At 48.3% G+C, this 12,017-nt stretch overlaps 1 protein-coding gene across 24 annotated transcripts in view; it reads right to left on the bottom strand.

The window, feature by feature from the left end:
* Positions 1–12,017, bottom strand: part of cac (calcium voltage-gated channel subunit cacophony) — a 154,267-nt gene that overhangs the window by 74,498 nt on the left and 67,752 nt on the right. Inside the window, exons 1-2 of one of the 24 annotated variants that reach the window (XM_025306140.1) lie at positions 8,122–8,414; positions 6,478–6,571 (exon numbers count right to left, since the gene is read on the bottom strand). The exons of 20 other annotated variants lie outside the window; for them this stretch is intronic. The gene's annotated coding sequence lies outside the window, so the exon portion shown is untranslated. Of the gene's footprint in view, positions 1–6,477; positions 6,572–6,770; positions 6,847–7,080; positions 7,130–8,019; positions 8,051–8,121; positions 8,415–12,017 lie in introns of those variants that run through there. 3 more of the 24 variants (XM_025306137.1, XM_025306136.1, XM_025306138.1) reach the window with 3 other exon arrangements.

Below are 12,017 nucleotides of genomic sequence, written 5' to 3'. Positions count from 1 at the left end.
AAATCGCTGCCGTATCGGTGAAATATGTGTCTTCTTCAGCATTCGAAATTATTTTCTCTTTTCTTTTTTTTTTTGCGAAAACAGGGTTGCATGAAAACGCGCAGCTTTGTACGCGACAAATGCAGCTTTGTGCGGCGAATGGTTGATGCTGAGTAATTACAATACCCAGACGATTGTCTAAAACGAGTAAAATGATATTTGTTAAATAAAAATAAACGTGCGTGAATCGCTTTTACCGCTGTGAGATAACCAAAAAATCGACGTTTCTTATCCGCAGATTAGTGAAGTGAACGGCTGTTGTTTCGGCGCCGAGTTCGAATCGACCTCGCGACACGTTACCTTTGAGACGCGCTATACCGGTTGACAGTCGTCAGAATACCGGGAAACCCACGCCGCGCACCGCGACATGTTTAATCGCACAATTGCATCGTTTCTTGGAGCTCGTACGCTCTCGTCGGAAGACTGAGAATAAGCAGAGATGCCTGTGGCGTGCCGTTATATTCCGAGTAATCATAAAAATTTCCATCTAATCGGCGTGCCATCTAACCGGTGCGCCGCGCGACACCCATTCTTTTAAGCGCTCTTCTCCGAGAACTCGAAAAAGGAATGACCCTGTGCGAGGACGAAGTGGGAGGAGGAAAAATCGAACTCGTAGCTCACAATGTTCGGATTCCCCTGGAATCAGTTCGAGAGATGTTTCGAGAGTGAATGAGAGAGAAAGAAGGAAGCGGCTGATTTAATTTCTGTAATTATCAGTAACGATAATTTGCACCGTTTTCATGTCTCAATAAGAGGTACATCAGAATTATACAATTGTATCGCGCACGATGACTCATATGTCGAATGCGTCTATCGCCAAACGTTCCATATAACTAACGGCAGGCGCCCGACGGAGTAGGTAACTATATATCTATTGATCGTTCATTCATGCCACCCTTTCGCCCTCTCAGCCCCTCGTTGCCCCATCGAGCGACTCGTTCCCTCCCCTCCTCCCTTCCTTCTATCCACCGCCATTTCCACCACCCCTGCCGCGGAGCGTCCACCATCGCGATTCCATCGACGTCGTCGTTGTTGTCGCCACCGACACCCTCGCCGTCTTCATCAGTACCGGCTTTAACGGGCGATTGAGACGAGCGGTTTTTCAGGGTGCTGGAAAACAACGGGCAACCTGCGAGCGCAGTGCGCCTGCCTATTCAACCTCCCCCCATCGATGCGCTCTCGCTTCAACAAACTTAACTAACTACGCTGTTCCACGTGAACAACAATTTCCGCTTCGTTAACGATATTCACGAAATTCTACGGAGAAATTTGACCAAAATTGCATGCTTGGTCTATACGTGTAGCTTCAAGGATGAAATATTCATAAAAATCGCAAAAGATGCTTTCGAAAACTCCGTGAACATTTTCATCATTGTCAGGAAAATTCCTTCTTCAGGTGAACTCTCTTCACACGACAAATAAAAGTGTCAGCTTTCGAATGGCAGAGGAAGATAAAGAGATGCACCAAAAAACGTAGTCCCGGGTGCCGGCATATCTGAAGCCGGTGCTGATCGTCGTCCTAACCTACAGAGGGAATCGGGCCTGCCAACTGAGAAGCCACCCCTCGTAAGCTCCTCACACGTGGCGCTTACGAATCCCCCACGCCTGCCAACCTCGTGAAACCGACGGAGAGCTTGAATGACCGTGATTTACGTCGATAAACGCGCCTTGAAGGCGCGTAATATTTTAGCCATGCGATACTTCAACGCGCAACAGACCGAGTTATCTGGACTTTTTGTCGACGTACTTAGGTCTCAGGACGTTTCTGACAAGCCGCGAGAACGCAAACTTTCTTCATAACTCGAACGTTGATATTCTTTCTTCCTGTCGTCTTTACTTCGATTAATTATACTTTATAATCAAATGCTGGCGCAGCAATCATCGCGATAATTATCATCGCTGCCCTCAACGGCGGAATCTCCGACAAAGCTTTACAAGCGGTACTCTCTTCGTCTTCCCGCTCGAGAAAGCGCGAATATACAGTAACATGAAAAGCGGCTAAACGTTGTGTCGCGAACGACGTCAAACTTCAACTTCGCTTTTTCGCTCACGTTCACGTTTCGCTTATCGGCGCAAAATCACGGCGTGGAAATGATCGAATCGCACACGACAATGCGCGGAAAACAGGTCGGTCGACAACGGTGCGCCAGAAATTGATTTGTCGTCGCTCGCGAGCGTCATGACGCGACTCGATGCGACGCGGCGATGTGGCGCGTCGCCTTCTAATTTCGTCGCGCGCAATTGGCTTCCTTGCGCGACCGATTCCGGAGCCGAGTCCCATGCCATGCCGGGCATCGATCGGTCGTTTCGACTGTACCGGATACACGAGGGAACGCGATTACGCGAGGGACGAAACAACCGGCCGGCACGATCCCGGCCATCATTCGATTGAAAGTTACATAAGGTCGGCGTTTATGCGACGACGAAACGACCGCCGGCCGAAGTCTAATAAATTAGCTCGAGGAGAATCGAAGAAGAGCGAAATGAGAGGATTTCGCGTATGCCGCGAGATATCGACACGTGAAAGTGTGAGAGAGAGAGAGAGAGAGAGAGCAAGCATTATCATTAAGGATGTTTTCCGAGACGGGGCGGAAATGACGGATCAGATAAGAGTCGCGGTTTAATCTACGTGTTTACACGGCCGCCAGCCGCGCCGATGTAGAATTAATCTACTTATTTTCATTAGGCTAAGCACCTTTAATACTATTACGGTGGCACGCGCCACCACCGCGGTCGAGCGGATCAAAGTTGTAGGTTTTCGTCCTACGTAAAATGCGAAATTCGAAGTCGCTTCTATGCCGTCACGGGCACCGGGCGTCAAATCAACGATAACGCGTGGACACATTTTTCGATTAACACGACGCAAATCGATATCTGTATACAAAAAGATTCCGAGCGAAGTGTCTTGAATTTTATCGAGAATTGTCCTGAAGGAACGAAGTCAAGGCTAATACTTGAGCGGCAATTTTGAAGGCGAGCTTTGAGCGGAGTCCAGCGAATTATTCGACTGTTAGGCGAATACGCGGGTGTCACGTTAACAGATTAAACGTCGTCGGGCCACACGTAAATATCCGCTAAGCGAGAGGGTACACAAGGGAGGGTGGAGGAAGGTAAAAAGCGTGCTGTTCCGAGAAATACGTGCAAACAGTGCATAGCCTCGCCTCGCCGGCTGTCGGCGGCCTACTGCTCTAATGAAAGCAATAAATTGTTACACAAATTCCCGCAGAGATTAAAGAGGGACGCGACAATAACTCGAGGTCCGGTTTGTTGTAATCGCAGGTGTCGAGCGCTCTCTCTCTCTCTCTCTCTCTCTCTCTCTCGTTCTCTTTCCTCCTTCTCGCCGCGGAAGAGTTAATCCCGGAAGTTATGTTAATTGAAGACTCGACATAAAACAACCTGGCTGCAGCCTCGACAAATTATTATTCGCTTAAGAAGGGCCGAGGTGAATAACATAATAACACCGAAACACACCGAGCGCCATTAATAAAATACCATTAATGAAATTAGTCTGAGAAATAGTTCAAAACGTTTTTCCAAGTTCTTCCCCAAAGATTTCGGGCGAGACAACAATGAGAGAGACTCTCGGGGGCGGGGCGAGCGGAACTCACCTTCCTAATAAAACGTTAATTATTGATCGCGCTGTGTTAATTACCAATAGTTCCCGGGCTTTAATGAGCTTAGAAGAAACTGGTGAACTCACTGACGTCACCGGATTAAATAGACCGTTTCACTATGATGCGCAGTATATCGGATGGCCGGCGTGGTCCGGCCATACTTGTCTGTAACTACTTGCGACCGAAGCTCACGCGGCGTTTTCACGACGAGAAAGGCGCTCTCGCGCTTCGGCTAGAACGCCTTATCAAAGTGCAACGTGCAAAGATCTCTTTTATTCCGATTTATTGGAGATTCTTCTAGAATAGTTATTTGATTTGTAACAGCTTTCAACCGGCTACTCGCGATATCATCGCCGGAGATAAATTGCGCGACCATCCGGCTGATATTTCTTTCCAACTCGAGCTTGTACAATCCGAATGAGAAAATTGACTTTCGAAAATCTTACTAAAAACTACTCGCTGCAGTTTAATCGTTATACTCCGCTTTTCTCTTTCTTTCTCCCTATTTCTCTCTTTCTCTCGCTCTCCATTCGATCCGCGAGCTTTTGCCAACGCGAGCTTTCACGAAAGCCCAAGTCGTGCCGGAAAGGATCGCTCTCGCGATCGCACGCGTCAAAAGCACCCTCGTTACCGTTGCTAAGCAAACTCGAAAGCGACACTTGTAAATACTTTCCGGACCGCTCGAGGACACTCGTGGAAAATTTATCAGTAAATCATAGTTTCAACTACTTGGACGCGACAAATAGGACTCGGTAGCCGTGAACGTTTGTATCCTCATTAAATCATCGTCTATTTATGTCGACCTTCGGATTTGCGTGAATATTTGCGTGAATATTTGCGTGAATCCTATGCATTATGTAGAAACGATGAAATATTGAAAGATGGATTCAAGTCGTCTCTTTCAGCGTTGAGAATTCAATCAGACTTTCGCATTTAATTGGCTAAAAAGCAAAAGGGTACGAGGGATAGCGTCATCTCTTCTCCCGATTTGTATTTTAATATCGAATCCAAACGACCGAAAATGGAGGAAATTCACGAATAACACGACAAAACGGCCAGAAGCGACGCACCAAAAGTACTGTCTCATACCTTTTATAAATTCCCCAGAGGAGCATTCTGTACTGTTTAACTACTCTATTCTGTTTTATTAGCAAAGACAGGAAAGCTCGATAGTTGATACGTTAAAAACCTGATATCAAGGATGAAATAAACGAAGCTACCTCGTTAAAAAAGAAGGAGAAAGAGAGAGAGAGAGAGAGAGAGAGAGAGAGAGAGAGAGAGAGAAAGGAAGAAAAAAGAAAAAAAGAGAGTAAAAAGTGATCGTTACTTTATCTACATTCACTGTCCTTTGTTAATTAATGCAATAATAACGTTATCCAAAAAGGAAAAAGTACGAAACAGAACACGAAAAGTAAAACAAGAGGTCATAGAAATTTTTTGTTCCAATAAAATTTCTCGGAATTCAAAGTATTGGTAACAAGGTGGAAGCCTGGTGGAAGTGGAAAAGCGGGACATAGAGTAACCATGACGATGAGAAGGAAAGTTATGTGATTAAATGCAATTATTTAATCACATAATACAATTATTTCATTATTAATTATTCATCATAGTTGTGAATCTCATTTCCAGCGAATTCGTTTTGCATGGTAATGTCCTAGAAAGTTTCACTCAAAAATTCTGCGACGATATCTCTACGTACATGTTTCAATAAAAAGAAAGAAAAAACTTTTGTATCTGCCGTGCCATATGTCGAATTTTGCAGTAAGTTCTAACTCTTAATCTTCAATTTTATCAAATATATATCCAGCGACTCCTCAAACGAGCCTATATTATCCTGCTTCAACGAGCTTGTCAACCAAAGAGAGCCGGCAGGAAGTGACTAAGCGGGATCCACGTCACCGCGCGACGTGGCGGTTTCGCGTTGCACCGGATTCGCGCTCATCATCGGCAGGACAAAGTACCTCGAAACGAGGACGAGAGGCCCTGCGAGCACTGTGTCGCCCCCGTGGTGCGTGTATCCAATCGTCAAGAAAGCCAGCTGCGCTAAAGAGCACGCGTGAGTTAATGGACGATAAAGCTGGATTTCACGCGTTTCATCGTGGCATCGCGAGAATCTTTGCACCGAGGGTTGCGTTGTTTCGCAGGAGAGCTAAACAAATCACGCGTGATCACACACAATCGCACCCTCCTGCGAAGAGTAGGACCGGCGGCTTCGCATGGACCACGACCGGTCACGCGGGGAAAAGCATGGTTTCGAACACTACGACCTTCTCGACATTGTCGTGACGTTGTTGTTAACGAAGATATTGTAGGTGAATCTTTGGAACAACGTCCGACCACGACACTAAGCATCGAAACCGCGAACCCTGTAGCTCGTCATACGTGATTGTCAAGCGGGAAACGATGTTAGAAGCACACGCGGACACGGTTAGGCTATCAACAAAGGAAAAGACGACGATCTTGAACCACAATCTTTTTCGCGGTCGGCGCGAAACCGGCGTAAAAGTGGGCTTCATTTGGACGCGCGACGTGCTCTCCGTGTGAAATCAGCTTAAAGGTCAGTCCCTAACCCAAACGTGGCCACCGCGATGGCCGAGAGATCCCAGCCAACAGGGTGGCGGACAGATAAGCTCGTTAACGTTCTCACGGACGACGAATTCACGAGCGAATCCGCTGAGGATGCGCGGGTGACCTCTGTCCAGGTGCGGAAACCGGGTCGCGGTACAATCGGGGTCGCGAAACGGGTCAGCGAGACAAAAAGCAAAGCGGCGAGGGAACGGAGAGTTTAGGAGGACGGAAACCCGCTGCGTTTCGCTGAACTCACCTCTAGAGGGAGGCAGGGGCTGGATGCGGCCATGTTCCTACATGCGTTCGAGCCTCTGCCCCGGTGGCGATCCCCTCTTCGTGCTGAGGCACCACTTTACAGAAATGAAAAAAAAACAGATACAGATGAAGCGAACTGCACACTGCACACTCTCGACGGCACCCCGGCGATCGACGTGCACTATGAACCCCCCTTCTTCGAAACCGGCGGGAGGTACGGGCGGACGGGCGGGCGGGCAGGCGGGCGGGGGGAGGGGCAGAAACGGGGAGGGGAAAATAACACCAACGCAGCACCTTTCGCTCCTCTTTTTTTCTTTTTCACGCTCCTTCCTTCGCTCGAAATGATTTTCACGTTTCACGACATCCAACACTTCAAGATGGGAGCACAGGGGGTTAGAAGACTGAGAGAGAGAGAGAGAGAGAGAGAGAAAAAGAGAGAGAGAGAGAGAGAGAGAGAGAGAGAGAGAGAGAGAGAGAGAGAGAGAGAGTGGGAAAGAGAACAGAGAGAGAGAGAGAGAGAAGAGAGAAGAGAGGGGGGATCCTCTCTCCCGAGCCCTGAACTCTCTCGGTTTCCTCGGCGAGCACCACCACCGGCGGCCACTACCTTCCTTTTCTTCTTCCTCGTCTTCCTCCTCCACCGCCGCCTCTCTTCTTCCTCTGCTTTTTCCTCGTCGTCGACGTCGTCTTTCCTCCCTTTCGAGCCTCCCTCCCCTCCTCTTCCCTCCCTACGACGCACCAGAGCACACTCTCGGTTCCTCTCGCGACGAGGAACGGCTAGCTGCTTCGTCTCCTGCGTCGCGTCCTCGTCGTCGTCGTCGTCGTCGTCCTCCTCCTCCTCCTCCTCCTCCTCTTCCTCCTCCTCCTCCTCCTCCTTCTCTTCCTTCTCTTCTTTCTCCTCCTTCTCCTCCTCCTCCTCCTCCTCCGCCGCCTCCTCCTCGTCCACGTCCTCCTCGGCGACGGGCGCTCCTCCTCGTCTTCTTCTTCCTCCTCTTCGTCGTCGTCGTCGTCAACCGCCACTGTACCACCGTCGCATAACAAACACCCCGGCGGCTGTCACCGTCTCGACGGCACCAACGCGACAACGAGAAACGGAGACAAAGAGAGAGATAGAAAGAAAGAGAGACAGGTGTAGAGAGATACAGATGGACAGAGAGAAAGAAAGAAAGGGGGAGAGAGAGAAAGAGAGAGAGAGAAAGAGAGAGAGAGAGAGAGAGACAGAGAGAAAGAGAGAGAGAGAGAGAGAGAGAGAGGGTGAGGGTGAGGGTGATGGGGGGGAGGTGAGGAAATCAAACGGCGCGAGACCGAGGCGAGGTTCGCGAGATTGATTGAGGAGCGTTAACGAGCCCGACGCTTCCTTTCTCTCGCGAGAGCTCGCACGAGCGCGTTTTCTCTTGCCGCGGCGCGGTACACCCCCGCGGGCGAGGGAGAGTCACCCTTCGCGTAACTCCGCGAGCACTCTCGACGGCGATACCGAGGGGCCTTTTCCCGGGGACCCGACACGTCAACGTGAGTAAATGGGGCCCGCTTTCGTACCAACACGCACCACTAATTACTACTCTTCCTCTCTCTCTCTCTCTCTCTCTTTCTCTCTCTCTTTCTCTCTCTCTCTCTCTCTCTCTTCCTCCTATTCCGCACGTTCTGCCACCTCGTCCACTGTGACTCTTCCACCGACACCTCCTCTTCCGCGTCCTGCGCTTCTTCTCCCGCTTCGTACTCCACGCTTCTTCGTCTTCTACTTGACTTCTTCGGCACCTTTCCTATACCCCTATATCCCTGTCCGCTTCACTCGGCCGGAAGTTCACACACTACCTACGTTCCCCGAGCGTCGGAGCTCGTGGCCACAGCGGAACAGTCGCTCGACTACGCTCCCTCGCTCTTCCACCACCATCCGACCGCTCTCGCACACTCTCTCGCGCGGCCCTCGCCGTCCCCTCACCTCTCACCACCCTCACCATCGCCTCACGTTCCACCACCATCTCCACCACCACCACCACCTCCGGCACGAATCACCCACCCTTCGCCTATTCGCTCATCCTTGTCACTCCGATTTCACTCTTCGCCCTCCTCGCCGAATGCTTCATCCCCCTTCTAGGTATCTTCGTCTCCCTTCGAACTACTGACTATTCGCAAATATCTCTTTCCATCGCACTGACGTGCCTCCCTCTTGCCCTCTTGCCTCCTCCTGCCTATCTATCTGTTTGCTCGTCTCTCGCTTACACCAACAACATGACACAGCTTGTCCTTGTTGGACAGAGTGAGCTTCTCTTTCCAGGAATCGTCGTCCCTCTCCCTCCAACAATTTTCATCCCCTCAGTGCGATCTCTTCCTTTTCTCTTCTGATCGCATGATGACTGCGCTCTTCGTCTAACGTGGAGACATCCCTTCCTCCTCGTCACTACGTAAACTATCGTCTCTTTCCCTCTCTCCCTCTCTCCCTCTCTCCCTCCCCCCCTCTCTCTCTCTCTCTCTCTCTCTCTGTTTTCACTGTGAACGTTTCTCTTTCTTTCTTTCTGTTAGGTGAGCTTGCGCTCACTCGCACTCCGAAACGAGTCCCTCTCAGTCACGCTTACGTATTAACCCCCATCCGGAGTACACCAGGGCCGAGCTTTCTTAAAGCGATACCCTGGGGTAATCTTCCCGCAAGGGTGACTCGAGTAGTTCTATTATGTATTTCGGCACGGCGGATAGGGCGAATTTGCTTAATTTTTCATGTTTGAATTAACCAAGTTGATTGATGTAATTGAATTTTAGATTGTATAAGATATCAGATTATATAACGCAATTATGCAAATGTCAAATAAAGCTTTAAATGTTACTTGTGTAAGAAGAGGTTCGTTATATAAATATCTGACAGCATAATAATGCTGAGATATTTTTTTAAGTAATTTACGATCGATAGGAAGAATATTAATTAATGTTGAGGGAAATGTCGCGATTGACTACTTCAAATTCTATCGATGATTGTCTAAGACCTACCTGATAGATGGTCGTGTGAGATTAAGGTTTTTGTATGTTATGCTGGATTGAACGAGCGAATGAGTGACGTGTATTCGCGCGGTCACCTGAGTGTCTTGAAAGCAATAGAGAAACAATAGAGGACAGAGAACTATCTTCAATAGTGTGTTTACCTTGATGACGAAATCCCGAGAACAGATTTCGATAGAAACATTTGCGAGAAAGTCAAACGTTATTTCAAAGTACTAACAGTCGATCGACTAATAATCGTACAGAGGTTAATAATTCGACAGAAATATAACAGTTTATGTTTGTCAGTTAATACTTTTGCGGACATTAAAACAAAATATATGTTTCATTATCCGTAAACTTCAAATATCAGTAATTATACGCATGGTAGATTTTCAATTACGAAAATATCAATTACGAAAATATTGAATTCAGAGGAACTCTCTTCTCGTAATTAATATATTTTATTTCAGCAGAAACTATAAACAGAGAGTAAAATAGAAGCACGCGAAAATGTGGTGTTCGTAAATTCTTGAAAAAAGTCGCAGCAGAGAAATCGCGGGAGTAGAAAAAGACAAACTACTACGGAGAGACAACGAGAGAAACTCTTCCTGTAATCAATATGTTCCCTACTTTCGATTGTAATGATACTGCATTAAAATAACGAGATGTGCGATTAAGTTTACCCTCGCTCAAATTGTCACCTCGAGCGGGACACCATCATCACCGTTATCCGAAGAGAGAAAAAGAGAAAGAGAAAGAGAGAGAGAGAGAGAGAGAGAGAGAGAGAGAGAGAGAGAGAGAGAGAGAGGGAGAGAGAGAGAGAGGGAGAGAGAGAGAGAGAGAGAGAGAGAGAGAGAGAGAGAGAGAGAGAGAGAGAGAGAGAGAGAGAGAGAGAGAGAGAGAGAGAGGAGAGAGAGAGAGAGAGAGAGAGAGAGAGAGAGAGAGAGAGAGAGAGAGAGAGAGGTAAGAGAGAGAGAGAGAGAGAGAGAGAGAGAGAGAGAGAGAGAGAGAGAAGGAATTAACTTCGCCCAAGTGCTATAAATGGAATGTTCCTTCGTCGATCGATTCGATTCGCATTTATCTATCTACCTGCCGGGTCTAACTGGCGGGCTTTTTCGAAGCTTTAGCCGCAAGCCCGTTTTCTCACCACAAACCGCCAGGTGTCACCGTACGCGAAGCCAGCGCATCGGTGCGCGCGACAATTCGCGAACGTGCGTGAGCTTTCGCTCTCGTTTGTGTGCGTCGAACCGATACCGCCGGGAGTTGCTGGTGCATGCGCCCTCAAGCTTTTCAAGGGTAGGGATGAGCTTTCAAGCTGCATTCGCGTATGCAGCGAGCCACGGGCCCCGATCGTGCGGCGGCGAACGCTCTGACGCGATGCGTATAGTTCTCGTCGTTGTGATCGCGTCGGATTGCTACAGCTACCGAGCCGAAAGATCAACGATCGAAAACACGCACTCGACGAGATGATAGAAAAAGGAGAAGATAAGAGAAAATGAAGAACGGGAGTGGTTCAATGATCCCGTTGCGCGAAGGGTGTTAATTACCCCTGCGAATGAAACGAGGTAACGGCCCGGCTGGGCCGCGCTGCTAAACGGCCGCAATAAATTCCGACGTGCAGCATCTCGTTATCTGATGACCGTTTTCTTGACGCCTCGTAGAGGCGACCGGAAGTCCACACGACGGCGGGAAATCAACGCGCGTATCGCCGTAACTTACCCGTGCGCGACTTAATTAATTAGTCGAGAGAGAGAGAGAGAGAGAAAGAGAGAGGAGGGGGTGGAGGAGAAAAGCACGAATATCGTAACGACGTCTTCGCGGCGAGTATCATCTATAGTTATTTAGAGCGTATTAATTAACACAGACAAAAAGCGCGTTACTTACTCGACGAGATTTACACATGTTGATTTCGAGAAAAAATCCCTTGGATGGTTATTTAGATTTTAAACACGTATTTATATCAAAAAAGCCTCAAAAAAGATTTTAGAGAGACATCATTAACTGGCGAAAAAATAGAACCACGTTTGACTAATTCGCAAATAGCGATGACTTCCGGTTTAATCACAAATGAGCTTTTCAATCACAAATGTATTTTGCTGCTTTCATCAGAAATTGCGGGGTATTCCTACAACGCGTGTATAATCAAAAGTTTCTTCAAAGCATCTCTCTGATCAGTCACCCTCGTCAATTGCCTCACAAAGCAGTCTTCGATGAGTTTAACGTTGGCTGCTGTCTTCGCGACGATTCGCGACGGCGAGAGAGTTTGTCATTCGGCTTGTGCAATATCTTGAGTTTTAAATAAACGCGATCTCGTGTCCAATTCTGACTTTGATTCGCCGCGCGCGAGACGCGCGTGCGACGTTGCTATGCACCGCAAATTTGACGGCCAGTATAATGCCGTTCAATGTGCTGATATGTCAAACCTGAAGACACCTATTACCGTCATCAATAGCGACACGTCATTACGTCATGCTCTCGCGTTCATATTAGCGGAGAAACCGAGTCAAGCCTCCCGAAATAACACGACGCGACGTAACGACGCGCCGATCGACTCCATTCTTTTGTGCTCGTCGT

This window comes from Harpegnathos saltator, unplaced genomic scaffold, assembly GCF_003227715.2.
Source record: "Harpegnathos saltator strain DR-91 unplaced genomic scaffold, Hsal_v8.6 scaffold758, whole genome shotgun sequence".
NCBI lineage: Eukaryota > Metazoa > Arthropoda > Insecta > Hymenoptera > Formicidae > Harpegnathos > Harpegnathos saltator.
The sequence above is the reverse complement of the archived record's forward strand: the minus strand, read 5'-3'. Positions and strand labels throughout refer to the sequence as shown.